Source organism: Thamnophis sirtalis, unplaced genomic scaffold (assembly GCF_051295495.1).
Source record: "Thamnophis sirtalis isolate CommonGarterSnake01/CBP01778 unplaced genomic scaffold, rThaSir2_p1.2 scaffold_8, whole genome shotgun sequence".
Classification (NCBI taxonomy): Eukaryota; Metazoa; Chordata; class Lepidosauria; order Squamata; family Natricidae; genus Thamnophis; species Thamnophis sirtalis.
This window is the reverse complement of record NW_028261388.1, coordinates 21,434,611-21,452,614: the sequence shown is the minus strand read 5'-3', so window position 1 is coordinate 21,452,614 and position 18,004 is coordinate 21,434,611. Positions and strand designations below refer to the sequence as shown.

The following is an 18,004-nucleotide window of genomic DNA, read 5'->3' as shown; positions in this document are numbered from 1 at the left end:
GCAATCCAACCACAAAATAAACACAAAAATTTATTAACAAGAGAATCCCATCTACACTAACCCCCAAAGCCTAGATAAATAGCCAGTACTTCAAGACTTTCAAAAGCATTATTAGGGTGAGAGTCATACAGATCTCTGGAACAACTACAGAGTAGCAGCCACTGCAGAGAAAGTGTGTTTCACTTTTAATTGATGGTGCCCAGAACATGTCTATTCTTCCGGATCTGGCTATTTTCATGAGAGTCAGACTTGAATTCATCCCAGGTCACCCCATTGGATTGTGCCTACACTTTGGTAGACCTGTCCAATCAGAGTCCAACTCAGAACAGATTTGACCAACTATATCTGCTAAATAGCCGGAATATTTTCACAGCAGCCCTGTAGAGGCTGCAACACATTGGATCATGATAAACGGCCTCTGGATAGCTTTCAGCCTATGCAATTATGGTGGAGAAATACAGGTAGTCTCTTCTGGTGCTTTGTTTCCCAGAGCTCCTCAGTAAACCACAAGGCAACCAAGGCTTCACCTGAATCACCCATAAGTTCCTTGAAAAATAACCAAGCTCCATCTGGAATCCAGTAGGATCTATCATTAATCAATTCACCTCAATCAAGCTTAACTCAATCAAGCCAATCAAATAGGCCCTATCTTCCCATAAAGGAGGGTGGCACCAGCCAGAAGGCAATCAGTGTATTGTATTGTATTGTATTGTATTGTATTGTATTGTATTGTATTGTATTGTATTGTATTGTATTGTATTGTATTGTATTATTTGTATGCCGCCCTTCTCCGGGAGGACTCAGGGCGGCAAACAATTCAAGTGGGGAAAAAAGGGGAACATAAAAGACAAAATACAAATAATAAAAGTAGACAACAGTCGCACAGCCATACATGTCGAGAGGGGAGGGAACTCATCACCCCCAGGCCTGCCGGCAAAGCCAGGTTTTGACGGCTTTTCGGAAGCCTGGAGAGAGGTGAGGGTCCGAATCCCTGCGGGGAGTTCATTCCAGAGGGCCGGAGCTGCCAAAGAGAAGGCCCTCCCCTGGGTAATAGCCAAGTGGCATTGGCTGGTAGATGGCACCCGGAGGAGGCCAACCCTGTGAGATCTAATGGGTCTGTGGGAGGTAATTCAGCAGGCGGTCTCTCAAGTACCCAGATCCAATACCATGAAGGGCTTTGTGTGATATAGGTGGATTAAAACATGACTTGTGATGTTGGCCTTTCCCAGCCACTAAAGTACCCTAAGAGTTATCATGACAAAGATAGCTTTTATTTGGTTAGGCACAGCTGAAGCATACAGTACTAGGTTGTGTTAGCTAACTACCATTTCCTCCCCCTTGTACAAGTGACTGCAGGCAGAGAAAAACAGATCTACTGAGTAAGAGGAAGATGTAGATAAAACAATGAAAACATTAGCATGCCCATGCTTTTGAAAAGCATTTCTTGATGCATCTGCTGTAATTAAGGACTTAGTCATAACATTAGTGTTAATTGCATTCATACATTTAAAAAGACTTGCTGAATTTTTCTGATGAATTAGCTTTTCTATAAGATGCAAAGCAGCAAAGAATCCCTTATACCCTCCCTTTAGCGCAAGCCGTAGAAAGAATTATAAGGAGGAAATATGTTCAAGAAATGCCACCTAAATACTACAGAAAGGATCTCAACCTAATCTGAGCCTGCCATTTTAATATTACTGCATCAAATGATTGTGTGCAGGAAGTCTTCTTAGGTTGCTTAATATAGTAAAACATTTATTATATTTATATGGCACTTTGAGTAAAGCTGCTACTGCTGCTTAAACGTCAGTCCTACTGAATTCAAGTTAAATGCTTACAGATAGTCCTCGACTTACAACATTTCAACTAGTGACCGTTCATACAAAAGTGACTTACAATCATTTTTTATACTTCCGATCATTGCAGCATCTCCATGGTCACATGATCAAAATTCAGATACTTGGCAACTGACTCATATTTATGACAGTTGCCGTGTCTTGTATTCATTTTGCAACCTTCTGTTATGCAAAATCGATGGGGAAGCTCATTCACTTTAACTACTATGCTACTAACTTAACAATTGCAATCATTCACTTAACCAACGTAGCAAGAAAATGAAACAAAACTCACTTAACAAATGTCTTGTTTAGCAACAGAAATGTTGGGCTCAGTTGTGGTCCTAAGTGGAGGACAACCTGTATTTGAAGTCTCACTTTATTGAAATATATAAACTGAACTACAGCTGAGTTCATTTTATTTATTCCAATTTTTATTCTGCTGTTATTATTTTTATAAATAACTCAAGGGAGCAAACATATGTAATACTCCCTTTTCCCCTATTTTCCCCACAACAACCATGTGAGGTGAGTTGGGCTGAGAGAGCGTGTCTGGCCCAAAGTCACCTAGCTGGTTTTCACACCTTAAATCAGGATTAGAACTCAAGAGTCTGTTGGTTTCTAAGGCAGCAATTTAACCGCTACATCAAGCTGGCTCTTCAAAGGGTAAAGCTGCTAGAACTTCATCTTCATTTTCAATTCCCACCATACTGAGCTCAACTAATTTGTTCTTTCTGTGCATCAACTTTATTATTTTAATTTTTATTCCCAACCTATTCTGCTACTTTTATCTATCTCCTTTGCCCCTTCAGAAGTTCCCTGTTTATAATCTGTTTTCAATCTAACAAATACCCCCTTTTTAAATGATATCACTGACTATCCCATTTGTTTTCATGCTTTTGATCTTCATTTTATTTACATGGTCAGGTTTTGCATTTCTTAAGCCAGTATCTTTCCTGACTATGAAATGCTTATTTTTTTTTTCATTCTTCCTATAGAACTCTTGGCACAGAACTCTTTCTTGTTAATGGTCGACTCTATAATTATGGATTATTTATTTGAATTATCAACAAATTTAATTGCATTTAATACAACTTATACTTGCAGAATTAAAGATTAGGATCTAGTGTAAAATTAAAAAGGTTAGGCTCATGTCCTCAATAACCACCTTTTAAACCCAATACTTTTTAAAATATATATATTACATTTTGTACCATCCTCGTGATTTGCTTATGCATAAAAGTACTTTCCTTCAGCAAAAGCAATAATAACTGGGTGTGAGACAACGAAGTTACTACTGAGCTGATCATTGCAACATTAAGCATGACTTTTTTTTTTAAGGCATGCTTAATACCATCACTTTAGTTTTCAGGGAAAAGCAAAAGCTCAACAGAGGTACTGGAAAGGAATGAACATTCCCAGACTTTTCCTTTCTACACTGCTAGAGTAATCCATAACTGAAAGCTATTGGGGACCATCATGTTTAGTGTTATCCGGGAGGCTCCTGCAAAATGATGAGACAACATCTAAGAAGCCTGACATTAAATTTAACAAATTTAAATGGCTAAAATCTCAACATGATGACAAGGTTGAAGAGATTTTTGGAGTTATCTCCTCAAATGCAGAGTGTGAAATGAAGATCAAGTGCATAAAAAAGTTGGTGAGATTATGCAATATCTACTTTGTCAATTACATTTTATGGGTGTTATATATATATATATACTAACTTTGTATTTACAGCAGTAAATTACAGTATCTTTCCTCCTGAGTCACAGGTTAAGCAATTTACTGGTTGATCACAATGGGACATCGCTTAATAGTGCTCTCTCTCTAGGAGGCAATGCACTGGCCCCAATAAATCTAGTCCCCTCCATCATATTGCCTATTGGCAATTATGCACTTTCTAAGAATTTGCTCTATTCTTATTGTCTGCAAAGGACAATTGGCAAAACCTTTCGTCAGGCCTCTGTCTCTGAGTGGCATTCTAGAGCAGTGTTTTTCAACCACTGCCGCGGCACACTAGTGTGCCGTGACATAGTGTAAGGTGTGCCGTGGGAAAATTACTTTATATATAGTCAATATAGGCACAGAGTTAATTTTTTTAAACATTTTCTAATGGTGGTGTGCCTCGTGATTTTTTTCATGAAAAAAGTGTGCCTTTGCACAAAAAAGGTTGAAAAACACTGTTCTAGAGTGAGTGTAATTCACTAGGTTGAATCTACACAGCAAAATGCAAGTGTGCAACTTAGTGGACAATGTGATTGCTTATTGGGTGATCCACCTTCTCTGTTTCACAGTTCAAAGAGAACTGCTAAGCAGATGGGCTTAAAGGGTTGCTTCCTGTTTCTGTCTATGTACAGTTTCCCAGGGGGGGTGGGGCGGGGAGACATTAGTAGCTGTTGCCAATCCCTCCATTGAATACACTTCTTTCCCAATCACCAGAGTTTGTGGGAGGACAAGCTATTGAGGGACAGGCCCAGGATATTCCCAAATCATAGCAGAAGGAAGAAGTTGCTATGTTCCGTTTCTTCTTTCATCACCGCATTATTTATAGTCTACTTAATCACCAGATGCTTTCTTCAGATTAAATGCTTTCTTTTGAAAGCATGTTTATTGAGCATTCAAAAAATTCTCTTGATAATTTCACATACAGATATTCTCCCAGTGATATTCTTTAGAATTTTAGCAAGGTTTCTTTTAATATTATTATTTTAATAATTCTCATTCTCTCTCTCCCTCCCTCCCTCACATACATCAAAACAATTTAGCATTGCGGTACATTGTTGTAGCATGTTTTCAATTATCCCAGTTAAACCTATACTTCTGACATTTTCTGGAGGTTTTTTCATCCAGGTATTCACCATTTCTGACTATTCCTAGCCTTTGAGCCCAGGCAACATAGGTAGATATTGCTGTTACATTTTCGTCTAGTGATGTTTTTTAAAAGCTTGTAATTTATGACTACCAAAGATGTGAACTGGAATATCCTAATTGTGTAATAGCCAAGATGAAAAACACTTTTTCTTCCTATAATAGGTTGCTGACATGAATGTTTGAGTGTGAAAGGGAAAAAAAAACTTATGTAAAATGACTTTGAGCTCAGGGCAATTCTGAAAATAATACTTGGACTGAATAACTGCCTTGGAATCACTTTCCTTAATTCTAACTATTGGTGTTTCATTCTGAGCATCTTGGACAAAAAAGTGATTTTACTCAAGAATAAGAGGTCATAAGTTCTTCAAAAATAAAAAAGACATTGTTGTGTTAGTTGTGAAGTCGTGTCCGACCCATCACAACCACATGGATAACGTTCCTCCAGGCCTTCCTGTCCTCTACCATCCTCTGGAGTCCCTTTAATCTCACACCTACTGCTTCAGTGACTCCATCCAGCCACCTCATTCTCTGTCTTTCCCTTCTTCTTTTGCCCCCAATCTTTCCCAGCATGAGGCTCTTCTCCACTGAGTCCTTCCTTCTCATTAGGTGGCCAAAGTATTTGAGTTTCATCTTCAGGATCTGGCCTTCTAAAGAGCAGTCAGGGTCGATCTCCTCTAGGACTGACCGGTTTGATCGCCTTGCAGTCCAAGGGACTCGCAGGAGTCTTCTCCAGACAGTTATAATTTTGTAGACAGCATTAAGCAAAGATGTGCATCAATCTAGAAGATGCCAATGACGCAGCCTAATTACACTGAGTTATTTCCGATAAATAATCCCCTTTTCCAAGAATTGTTCACGGGTTACTATTGTGATGCAGCATATACAGAAAATAGTCACCATGAGAGCTGCTAAAGAATTTGCTTTTACAGGTAGCTCTTGATTTACAGCCCTTCATTTAGTCTCCATTTGAAGTTATAACACATTGAAAATAGTGAATTACAGCCAATGTCCTCAACAATGTTTTTTTTGACATGAGTAGCAGCATTTGTCCTGAAGTTTAGAAACCAAGGGGTTTTGATTTCGGAGAATCAAACCAGATGTTCTTAATAGCACAACAGACTTCCTAGCATTACATAACTGATGATATCCTATTATATTTTGGAAGAATGTCATATAATGACCACTTTTATATATTCTCTTTTATCCTTCGACTTATTCATTAATGTGGTTGAAAAGTAAAATCTTATCTATTTGGGAAGTTAACTGAAGCAGCCCTTATGATATAGCAGAAATATCTACCCTAACTTCATAACTGGAGCGGATCTGCGCAGATATTGGCAACAGATGCTTTTATAGTACAAGAGCAACATTAACTTTCTATACTAGTATTCTCCCAAATATATTATGGTATTATATTGGATGGTCTCTTTGTAGAAAGAAATTGATGATTGCTTAACTCTGAGCAATATGTTTCCATGCATCTCTTGCTGAAAGCTTTGTGCTGGGATGATTTACTAACTGAGCGAGTGAGTGAATGGATGTTTATATAGTAGAACACTAAAGCCGCTCAACAGAAGTATTACTAAATTCTAAATGACTCAAGACTCCTTTAAACTTTAAAGCATTGCGCTTTTTTGAATGGCGGAAGGTTGCAGTTTTTAAATAATTTGTTATAAACATTGTAGCAACGGGAAATAAAGCTATACGGATAGTCCTCGAGTTACAACAGTTCATTTAGTGATGGTTCAAAGTTATAACAGCACTGAAAAAAGTGACTTACGACCGTTTCTCACACTTATGACTGTTGGGGCATCAAAATGCGATTAGAATTTGGATGCTTGTCAATTGGTTCATATTTATGACAGTTGCAGTGTCCAGGGCATCATGCAATCAGCTTTGGTGAGCTTCTGACAAGCAAAGTCAACAAGGAAGTCAAATTCACTTAACAATGTTGCTAACTTAACAACTGCAACGATTTGCTTAACAGCTCTGGCAAGAAAGGTCATAAAATGGGGCAAAACTCACTTAACAAATGTTTTACTTAGCCACAGAAATTTTGGGCTCAATGGTGGTCGTAGGTTGAGGATCACCTGTAGTCTCACACTGTCGAAGAATATCTCACTTCCCATCTTGGTGCTATGAACTCGCAACAGCTCCCCCTTTGCAGGCTGATGCTCATCATAGGCCAATGCAGGGGTGAAATGCTCTGAAGCCTGCTACTGGTTTGCTTCGCACATGCATGCGTGCCAAACATACCCTTTGCGCGCATGCACACTGTAGGTGCTAAGAAGCCTTTTGTGAATCTGAAAAGATAAGTAGAATAGCGAGCCGGGGGGGGGGGGAACAGCTATGCCGCACAATTTAGATTTACTAGAAAGCAGGATTTCCTGCTTTCTAGTGAATATAAATCACGCGGCACAGCTGATTGTGGCACAGCTGACTATCGGTTCACCCAAACCTGTAGCATTTTTCTTTCTATCGGTAGCATTTCACCCCTGGGCCAATGCCTGGAGAACAGCCAGGTTTTTCTGGGCATCTGGAAAGTCGAAAAGGTATTATTGCTTATTGACATGCTGTCTCCATATTTTGTTCTACTGAAATATGTATATGCTATATTGTGTCTTCTTTCCCAAGTGCTCACAGTGATACTGGCATAATCTTCAATCCCATGAAGCAAGCCAGAAATAAATAGGTCATTGAGACTAGGCAGTATGGTTTTATCACAACATTAATTTCATTGGCTTCCAGTCTGTTTTTGGAAGGCTGTTTGTGACTGGTGATTTCAGACCACTAGCTTGATGGATTACACTGCTGCATTTGGATCCTACAGCCTTCTTCCGAGACTTTCCTCTATGGCAGGGGTGTCAAACTCAAGGGCTGTGGACTGGATCCAACCCATAGGGTGCTTAAATCTGGCCCCCAGGGCTGCCCTAGAAACAGCAAAGGACTAGCCCGCAGGGCTTCTGCAAGTGAAAACAGAGCTTGAGAGGGCTGTGGAAGGCCCCCCTGAGCTCCGTTTTCACTGGCAGAGGGTTGCAGGAGGCTGTCACAGCCGAAAACAGAACTCAGGAGCCTGTTTTCTTTGGCAGAGCGCTCGGGTCACTACAGGCATCCCTGCAGGGACGTGCAGTCACTAGAGGCAAGGGAGGCGGAGCCTCACCACTCTCCTCAGGAAAAGAAAAGAAATTTAAATATTTTTTTTTAAATAATTAAAGCCAAGATAGTTGCTACCAGATTCCAGGTCACAGTGGCTTGGTGTCTGCTTAGTGTTAACCAAAGCAGGAGGCGACAGAACTCGGGGCCTCTTTTCCATAAGGAATTTTTCGCCTTCTAAAAGTTAATAAAGAGTTAAAAGGCAAAGAAGTTCAGATGGAAAAGAGGCACTAATTCTCCCGCCTCCTGATTTGGAAGCAGCCAATCGTGTCTTCTTGAGCACGCTTACGTTGGGCGGGGCGTGCTTCAAAGGAGAGAGGACTGGGCGAGAAGGAGGAGGCTGCCTCTTTGCTGCAGACCTGGGCGCTTGGCGGCTCCCGCGATGCAAAATAAATGCCCCACCATCCCCGCTGCTGCCGCCCGCTGCCCCAGCCTGCTTCTCCAGGCTCCGCCGCTGGAAGTCCCGGATTGCCTCTGGGGGAAGGCTGGGTGAGAAGCGGAGCGAAGCTTCTCCGCGGCCTCCCGGCACTGCACAGAGGTTCTGTGCAGCACCGGGAGGCCACGGAGAAGCTTCGCTCCGCTTCTCACTCAGCTTTTCCCCAGAGGCGATCCGAGACTTCAAGCGGCGGAGCTTGGAGAAGCAGCGGCCGCAGGCCGGGTCAGCGGGTGGGCGGCGGGGCACTTTGCATCGTGGGAGCCGCCAAGCGCCTTTGCTGCAGACCCGGGCGCTTGGCGGCTCCCGCGATGCAAATTCCCCCACCACCACCGAGGCCGCAAATTCCCCCCCCACCGCCGAGGCTTCGCAAAAGGATGCCCAGCTGAGTCTCACCAGGCATAAGCCTCACCGCATGTCACTGCATCCCTGACATGAGTGAGGTCAGGCTGGCCACCCCCACCCTGGCCACCCCCCACCCCGAGGTCAAACACAATCCTGATGTGACCCTCAATGAAATCAAGTTTGACACCTCCTGTCTATGGAGCCCTGATCAGTGAATTCTGCATATGTATTTGAGAAATAATTTTTCACAGGTGGTACCTTAACCATAAAAATTGCATGAATCAGTGGAAAGAATTTGTTTTGTCTCAGCTATAGTTTTTACACTGTGTTTAAAGTTTTAAAGATGCATGGCATATACTTTAATTGCATATAGTATCTTAGTTGTAAGCTAGTATATATCCATAAAGAAGCATATACCTATATTATCACTAACATCTTGATTAGATTTTTATCCTTTTTATTTTTTATTTGTTAAATTTCTTTGCCACCTATCTCACCATGTGACTTCTCCAGACCGCTTATTTTAAATATATAACTCAAGGTGGCAAACATACCTAATAATCCCACCTCCTATTTCCCCACAATAACCCTGTGACGTAGACTGACGTAGAGAGAATCAGCCAGCCAACTTTCATGCCGAAGGAAAACCTAGAACTCACCGTGTCCTGGTTTCTAAGCCAGCATCTTCACCACTACATCAAATGGGTTCTACTTTTATGTGAAAAAAATAATTCAGTAAGTCTTGGTCTAGTATAGGTACTCCTCAACTTATAACAGCTCATTCAATGACCATTTGAAGTTACAACAGCATTGAAAAAAGTGACTTATGACCATTTTTCACACGTATGACCATTGCAGCATTCCCATGGTCATGCGAGTTACATTTGGATGCTTGACAACGAGTTGACATTTGTGGTGGTTGCAGTGTCACATGATGGGATCATGTGATCATCGTTTGTGAACTTCTGGAAAGGAAAGTCAATGGGAAACCCAGATTCAATTAACAACCCTGTTACTAGTTTAACAACTGCAAAGTTGTAAAATGGGATAAATTGCTCTTAACAAATTTCTCACTTAGAAACATAAATTCTGAGCTCAATTATGGTCGTAAGTCGAGGACTACCTGCACCCTGTACACCACAAAGAGGCTTTGTTTTAAGCCATTTTAAGCATATCACAATTCCTCCGTGCCAAGTTTGAGCAATCTTGACACCTCTTCCTGTAAATTGTCCAAGCTTCCATATTAGTTTTAGGAACAGTAACAAAGATTTTATCTTTCCCTCTGTAAGAATGTTGTTGCAGGCAACATTTTGGCACGCTATTAAAATCATTAGACAATAAGCATGGACTAATGAACTAAATTATCAGCACTGTATTTCCAGTAGCAGAAATTTACTGTGCTCCTTCATGTTAAAAGTTACTGTGGGACTTTGAAGTAATATTCATTAGAGGAATCAACAAAGGTATTACTTGATTAATGATGATAGGGTAATTTTAAGAGATAAAGGCAACTTTTGGTAGGCCAGCTGCAAACTCATTATTTTTATGGTCATCAGGTTTTGCTGTGTTGAAACATGCATTAAAGATAACCTTTTCATGTATAGTAATAACTAACAGAAAGTATTAGCTGTAATCCTAGACCAACCTTCAAGTGCCCTTGAATGCAGTAAAAATTACTTTTGAGCAGATATGTACAATATAGGATTGTCTTATAAGTGACTGACAAGTTACATTTCTTATATTAGCAATACAAATAACATAATCCCATAGAAACAGAAAACTTGGTTGGTAATGGGACAATGAGAGAAAATACGTATGATTCATTTATTGAAGGGTGTCAAACTCGATTTCATATCATGACAACAGGGTTGTGATCTTGGGGGGGGGGGCTGGGGTGTGTGTGGTCAGGATGGGTGTGGCAAGCTTGACGGTTCCTGTGGCGAGCTGAGCACCCTGCCAGGGAAACGGGCTCCCAAGCTCTGTTTCCAGCTGTGACGGCCACCTGCAACCCTCTGCCAGCAAAATGGAGCTCCATTTTTGCTGGCAACAGTACCGCGGGCCGGTCGCTCACTATTTCTAGGGTGGCCCCACAGCAGGGGTGAAATCCTCCCAGTTCGGGATGGTTCAGCTGAACCAGTAGGGATGATTGTCCTTTGTTTTGTGAACTGGTAGTAAAAAAAAAAAGCTTCCGAGGATCACATGACTCAGCTGTGAGTCGCGCGATCCTCAGAAACTTCCCCCGCCCACTTTTTAAAGCATTTTTCCTTCCTATTCGCCTGAACCAGCAGGAAAAAAATGCTTTAAAAAGTGAAAAAAAGTTGGTCGCGCCCACCCAATTACATGACACCCCCCCCAAGCTATGCCCACAGAACCGGTGGGGGAAAAATTTTAGATTTCACCACTGCCCCACAGGCCAGATCTACATTTGACACCCCTGATTTAATGTATTACATTTATATCTTACTTTTCAGTCATGAAAGTTTTATCCCTATAAGGAGTATGGAGATAAAGAATGTCCTATACTTTCAGTTAGCTTTGTGATATGATATGTGGTTCCCCAAACATAGCCCACCTTCTGATTACAGTATATTTAGAGAACAACTAATATTATTAAATTAAGAAAATAATAAAAGGATTAAAATATAGCATGTATATGCTTGGACTTAACAGTAGTTTTCTTTTGTTATTTGCCCAAGGCAAATGATTTACATTACTTTATAGTAGTTTCTTTGAAGTATGAATTAATTGGATGGAATATTAATTACAGTTGAGTTTAGGCAGAGCAAGTCCATGCCTGATTTCTAATATCCTCAGAAATGCTCTCTAAATTCATAGAAAAATGACCACTTCTCCACTGATATGACTAGTGATTCTTTTTGTTCAATCAACTAAAAAGTAAACTTTTACATACAGCCCAGATATGCTACATCTATTGAAGGGTTTGTGTAATTGCAGTCACAGTTATTGATGCAACTGCTGCTCTCTTAATAGAGTTATAAATGCTATAGATTTGCAAAAATTCAATAACAGGATTATTTACCTCTACAGCACCATTAATGCATTCACTGTTATACTGTCTCTCGTCTCACTTCCATTCACCCATGACTTTCCTGGTCTTTCTCTTCCTTTCAGTCCATTCTATCTTATTTATATATTTGTTTTCTGACTCAGGTCTCATTCATTCTCTTTATAAAACCAAATCATTTCAATGTACTTCTTTTGTCACGATCACTAACTTGTGTATTTCAGCCACACTCATACATCACCCATTCATCCTTAACCCCTTTCATATATATATTTAAAGTATAAATATAGATACATTGAATCCCAGTAAGGGTATGGCTAGCTGATGAGAGCTAAATAGCTTGAAATAGATCTATACTAGTCTCCCTTTATTTATTTATCAGCACAAATACTACACAAATGTAACAAAGGCAACAGTAAAATATTGGGCTTTCTGTCTGGATGGTCTCTTGTGACGAGCTGATGGACAGAGAATGGAAGCAGTTAGCTTCCTCCCATAATTGGGGCATACCAGGGGTTGTGACTTTAAATATATACATTTCTCCCTGGCTCAGCTGATAACAGATCAGAGCCTGTGGCTTAGTGGTTAACACATCTGTCTAATATGCAATACAGCCCAGGTTCGAATCCCAGTAAGGGTATGGCTAGCTGATGAGAGCTAAATAGCTTGAAATAGATCTATACTAGTCTCCCTTTATTTATTTATCAGCACAAATACTACATACATACATACATACATACATACATACATACATACATACATACATATATTTAAATTGCCCCTTTCCCTTTGCATTCCACATAATTTTATGTTTCTCCTGATATATACTCAGCTCTTGCTTTGACTTTGTAAATCTTGGAATCATCAAGCCTGACTGATTTTCAATGTTAGGCTTCGTGCTTGTGTGAGCAAAGCGTGATTGGAGCTGCCGTCTTTCTATAAATATTGGCGGGGTGTGTGTGGAGTGCTGGCTTTGTTGCTGTAGGCGGATTGGTTGGCTGAGTTGTAACATCTTGATTAGTTGATGGAATTGATGTTTGCAGATTAGTTGGCTGTTTCATAACATCCGATGTGGTTGAGGTACTGGCTGTGTTCCTATTGTTCTTTTGTGTTATAACGACCTGGGTAATGGACTGTGTGATGACATCCTGAGCTCTATTGTAGTGATATCCTGAGTCCTATGCTGCAACCTCCTGGGGCCAACCGCCTGGGCACAGGACTCAAGATATTACAACACAGCCAACCAATCTGCCTACAGCAACAAAGCCAGCACTCCACATACCCCCACCAATATTTATAGAAAGACGGCAGCTCCGATCACGCTTTGCTCACACAAGCATGAAGCCGAAGGCACCAGCCCGAAGATCGAAATGTCGCCAAGATACTCTCAATCTTACACGGGAAAAGACCCGAATACGCCAAGACCTGCATACCTGTACCCATGAAAATCTACGAAAACAAACATATATACATATACATACATACACATACATACAAACACACACACACCAACATAATGCAAACATATACTGTATTGCTAATTGCAGCCAAAAGCAGGAAAAGCTGATTTAATAAATAGATAAGTGGACTGAACTTGAATTAGTACAGCAAATCTAGTTGAGATGAAAGTTGATAATTCAGAGCAAATCCGATTAGGCACAATGCCTATATCTTTACATTACGGCAATTAAAAAAAATAAGGTTTTAGTGGAATTTTAATTCTTCTCCGAGGGACTAAATGTACCAAAGAAGCTACTACAACATGTGTAAATGATTGTACTTTTTAAATTATCCTAAATTATCATCATAAGAGTGGCTCCAGATTTTGTTGAAAGAGAACGTAAATTAGAGCCTCTCCTTGTGCTGATCATTTGTCTAGGATGAGGTGGATATGGTTACAAACATAAAGATATGCTTGAGTTTTAAGAGTGAGGCATATGGTATGGATTTAAGTGTTAAATAAAAAGAAAAATATTTATTTTTAATGACTAATCTTATCTTGGGACTTTCCCATAAATGTTAAAGAGTTTACTATATCCAATGAATTTATTATACTATTGATCTGCTAGTGTTTTCACGTACTCCTAGAACCAGTAAGAAGCCCTTTAGTTTTTGTATTTTCTTATTAAGAAAACAACAAATGTTCTTCAGAGTATTTGCTTACTACTATGAGTCAGAGGTCTCATAGTTGATGGCTATGGATCTCACAAAATATGATGATGATCTCACATTGAGAGGCTGGCTTTTGGAACATAAAATCTGAAACCCTTTAACAGATGTTCATCACTAAAACCTGTTAAGAGCAGTTAATCCCCAGTTAACATGTTCTGAGTATTAGCTGCTTAAACAAATCTTGTTTTGATTTGGTTTTTAACAGATTACAATTTCAATGTTTGGCCACATTGTTAAAAACTGGGATTTGTTTAAAAGGTTTTTTTAATCTCCTTTTTAAAAAAAAGTTAGTTTATTTTTATGGAGAGGTCTAAAGAATCTAATTAGGAAACTCACAAAAAGTCTATATTACATTTTGCACAATTTCGTTGATTTTTGAAAAGTATACAGTGGGACTTAACTTCAAAGTAAATGTACACAGAATTGTTCTAATCATAAAATGAATGAATATATATATGATTAAGTATAATTAACCATTACTGTATATGTACTTCACCCTAGATACTTTCCTAGCTTCTTGTGTTCAGAGAAATACTATTGTGCATTCAAGATTGCATGTGTATGAGTTTAGCATCTGCAACACCTCAAAATACAAGTGGCAATTCTGTCCGTTAGCATTTCTGACTCAGGAACACACATATTTGGACAAGAGCCAGAGGTAGTAAAGGTTACTATCCTAAACATATTAACTAGTGAATCAACGAATCAACCCCAGTAGAATTCATGATATACACACTTCATGATATACACGCTTAGCATTGCAGTGATGGAGTAATGAGCAGTCTATTTTCTGGTGTAGTTTCCACGCTAGTTCATTGCCTTCACTGAGGCAAGCAATTCAATTGTAAACACATTTCAACATTTCCTAGTTTGTATGTAACTAGCAGTGGGTTGCAAGTTACAGACCACGATTCTCAAGTCTTTAAATCCAACACATATCATTTATTTTGAAGAGATGGCACAATGTAGCATTTAAATGGGGGCAGCTTTTGTACTTATTAAGTAAACCTTAAAGCCACACATTTCTGATTAACATTTTTTAAACAAAGGCTTCTAATTGTAATGAGTACTACAAATGCTGCACTTATTATTCTTTTTCTGAGAACAATTCTTTTTTTATTCTAATATTACCCCATAGAGTCTATAAACCAGAATGCTTCCCGGAATATTTCCTAGGAATGCGGTTGATTTAAATAACCTAAAGTTTCCCTTTCAAATCACTAGCAAAATAAACAAACCCCCAAAGCAGATAGCGTTCAATGGATGACACATTTTAAATGTAATAATAATAATACAATACTGTACCGGATTATCCTGATGCCCATCCAACAGCCACGCTTCCTGCAACTGAACTTTACTCTGCCAAAGCTTCTATATTAAACACCTTCATCTTTTCCCATTTTTAAAAAAACGTATGTCAGTACAAGCCCAGGCAAATTTTAAATCCAGGAAAATAAAATTAAACACACACATCAAAGGCAGACAAGCAGTGAGAGCAAATGCCTGTAATCTGATCAGTGATCTGTTGCCGTACATCAAAGGCTGTGCTTTGGAGGAGAGAGAGGGGGGGGCAGGAGGGAGAGGGAGAGAGAGAGAGAGAGAAAGAGAGAAAGAGAAGAGAGAGAGAGAGGGAAAGGGAGGGAGGAGGGGGAGGGAGATTGCTTTCTTCTTTAGCAGCTAATAATATTGTGGCTTCTTTTTTTTCTTACATACATTTAATAAAAACTTATCAGTGTAGTTCAACTTACCCTCCTTTCTTTTTCCTTGGAAAGGGATAAAAAAAATATCCGTCTTTCTTGGATTTGAATAGCTGGGTCTCTAACCGATCTTTTCTTTTTTTCTTTTCTTTTCTTTTCTTTTCCTTTCCTTTCCTTTTTTTTTTTTTGTTCTCAAGCTGTGCTCCTCACGGATTGTGTGTTGGAAGTTTTCCCCAGTGCCAGCGGGTTCCGCTTAATGCCTTTCATCTTGCTGAACTGATCCCATGACATCATTCAATGCTGTGGGACTGGTTAGAGAACTATAATACAGCCTGTGGGGAAACACAGCTGAACTGCAGCAAGAGTTGGTGTGGTTTTTAATCGAGTTAGCTGTTGTAAACAGGGCAAGAAAGAAACTTTCTGCTGTTTTTTGGAATTTTCATATGAATTTGCAAAAAGGGTTGGTCAATTTTAAATGCCCTCGTAGGATGGAGTTGTCTGTTCACATTCAAGTAAAGGCATTAGCTGGCGTGCTGTATGACTTCCATACAGATTTCCCACACAGGACCCAAAGGATAAACTTGTCAGAGATTTGCAACAGCTGCCAAAAGAATACTACTGCAACCAGCAAAACGTTTTTTTAAAAAAGACGAAACGCGTATATAAATTCCCACCTTGAACTCCAGCTATTCATAAGACTTTTATAACCATCTTTTTAAAGCTTCAGATAGTTATGCTTCTTTAAATTTGGTTGGAGGATTTTGTTCAGAATAAGTCGTGCAACCAAATTCTACGCATACCTTGATCCGAGCCCCCTTCTTGCTGATTTGTGGCAAGGAAACCTGATCTGGCTACTGGCTTATTTTCCCTCCTTCAAGCTTTATTGCGTTGGGGAAGTGCTCTGGCGTGTTTGTCTATGCACTTGTGCCAAGTGTGGTTTGGAATGGAATGTTTGCTTTGGTTCTTCCTTTGGTGATGCCCAAATGGCCTTTGCACAAGGGGCAGCCTCTGGATATGAAAGTACTAATTTGGGCCATAGAGTAATAAGCACAGGGACAGGAAGCATGTGATATCTTTGTCTGTAGCCGTTCTAAGCCCCACCTTCTCAAAAATAATAATAAAAAAAGAGTCAATTCTTCCTTCATGGAAAAGGAAATCACATGAGCCACAAATCTCTGTACGTTGAAGTGTGAAGATCTGTCCTTCTTAAGATGACACCCTAGTTTTCAATTATAGGTTGAACATTATTTATGATTCTGTCGGTCTGCTAGATTTATTATTTTTATTTATTTACTAGCCGATAACCCAGCATTGTCTGGGTATTTATTTATAGGGGGAAAATGTCCGGACCAAACGTAATTTCTAATATTGGATTTTCCCCTTTAAACAGAAGGAGCCCCCTTGTGGAGTACTGTGAAGCCGTTACCATGGCACCACCACTGCGCTGCACAGTAGAAGCCATTTTAAGGCACAACAGGATTTATCTTAACAGAACACACACCCCAAGGGGTTTTAGGAGTGTCTTACTCCCACAGTATTTATTTCCAGAGAACAAGTTATCTGTGTACCAAATTTGGTTGAAATTGCTCAAGACATTCCAGAGTTATGCTGGGACATACACACACACGGACGCGCGCGCGCGCGCGCACACACACACACACACACACAGCCATTTATATATATAGATAGATAGATAGATAGATAGATAGATAGATAGATAGATAGATAGATAGATAGATAGATAGATAGAGATAGATAGAGATAGAGATAGAGATAGAGATAGAGATAGAGAGATAGAGAGATAGAGAGATAGAGAGATAGAGAGATAGATAGATAGATAGATAGATAGATAGATAGATAGATAGATAGATAGATAGATAGATTAAACAAATTTTTGTGGCCACTCAACTCACACATTGTGACTTTGGGCATCTTACAACATTAAATGTCAATGTGGAGGCCAATCCTATCTTCCAGGGGATAGTATTCTGAAGGAAGGAAGCCATCACAGAAAGGCCTTTTCTTTAGTCCAACTAGGTGTACTTTCTGAGTAGGTGGGACTTGCAACAAATCTTTCTTTTCTGCTCTGATGGGCTGAATAGATGCAACTGGGGAGAGGCGGTCCTTCAAATAGTTTAGATTTTGGGTCAAATAATTTAGATTAGGAATTCAGTTTCACCACAAAGTCTACAGGAAGAGAGAAAAAAGGCCACATGCTAGATGTAAAATAGATTATCATTAGAAACAGATTAGGAAATAATATGATATAATATGAACTCTGATACATAAGATCATATTTGAAACAGCGTGTATTGTTTTGATCATCTTGTTTAATTAAATGCATTATAATGAAGGAAAATGGGAAAAAAATGGAAGTACATTGTGGACATCATAAATATGTTTTAAGTAACAAAGGGTGGCTCAGTGACTAAGACGCTGAGCTTGTAGATCAGAAAAGCTGGCAGTTCGG

General features: G+C 39.5%; 1 protein-coding gene across 1 annotated transcript in view; it reads right to left on the bottom strand.

The window, feature by feature from the left end:
• Window positions 1–15,659, bottom strand: part of TNFRSF19 (TNF receptor superfamily member 19) — a 57,538-nt gene extending 41,879 nt beyond the window's left edge. The window contains exon 1 of the mRNA XM_087721223.1: window positions 15,586–15,659. The gene's annotated coding sequence lies outside the window, so the exon portion shown is untranslated. The remainder of the gene's footprint in view (window positions 1–15,585) is intronic.
• Between the last annotated feature and the right edge of the window lie 2,345 nt (window positions 15,660–18,004).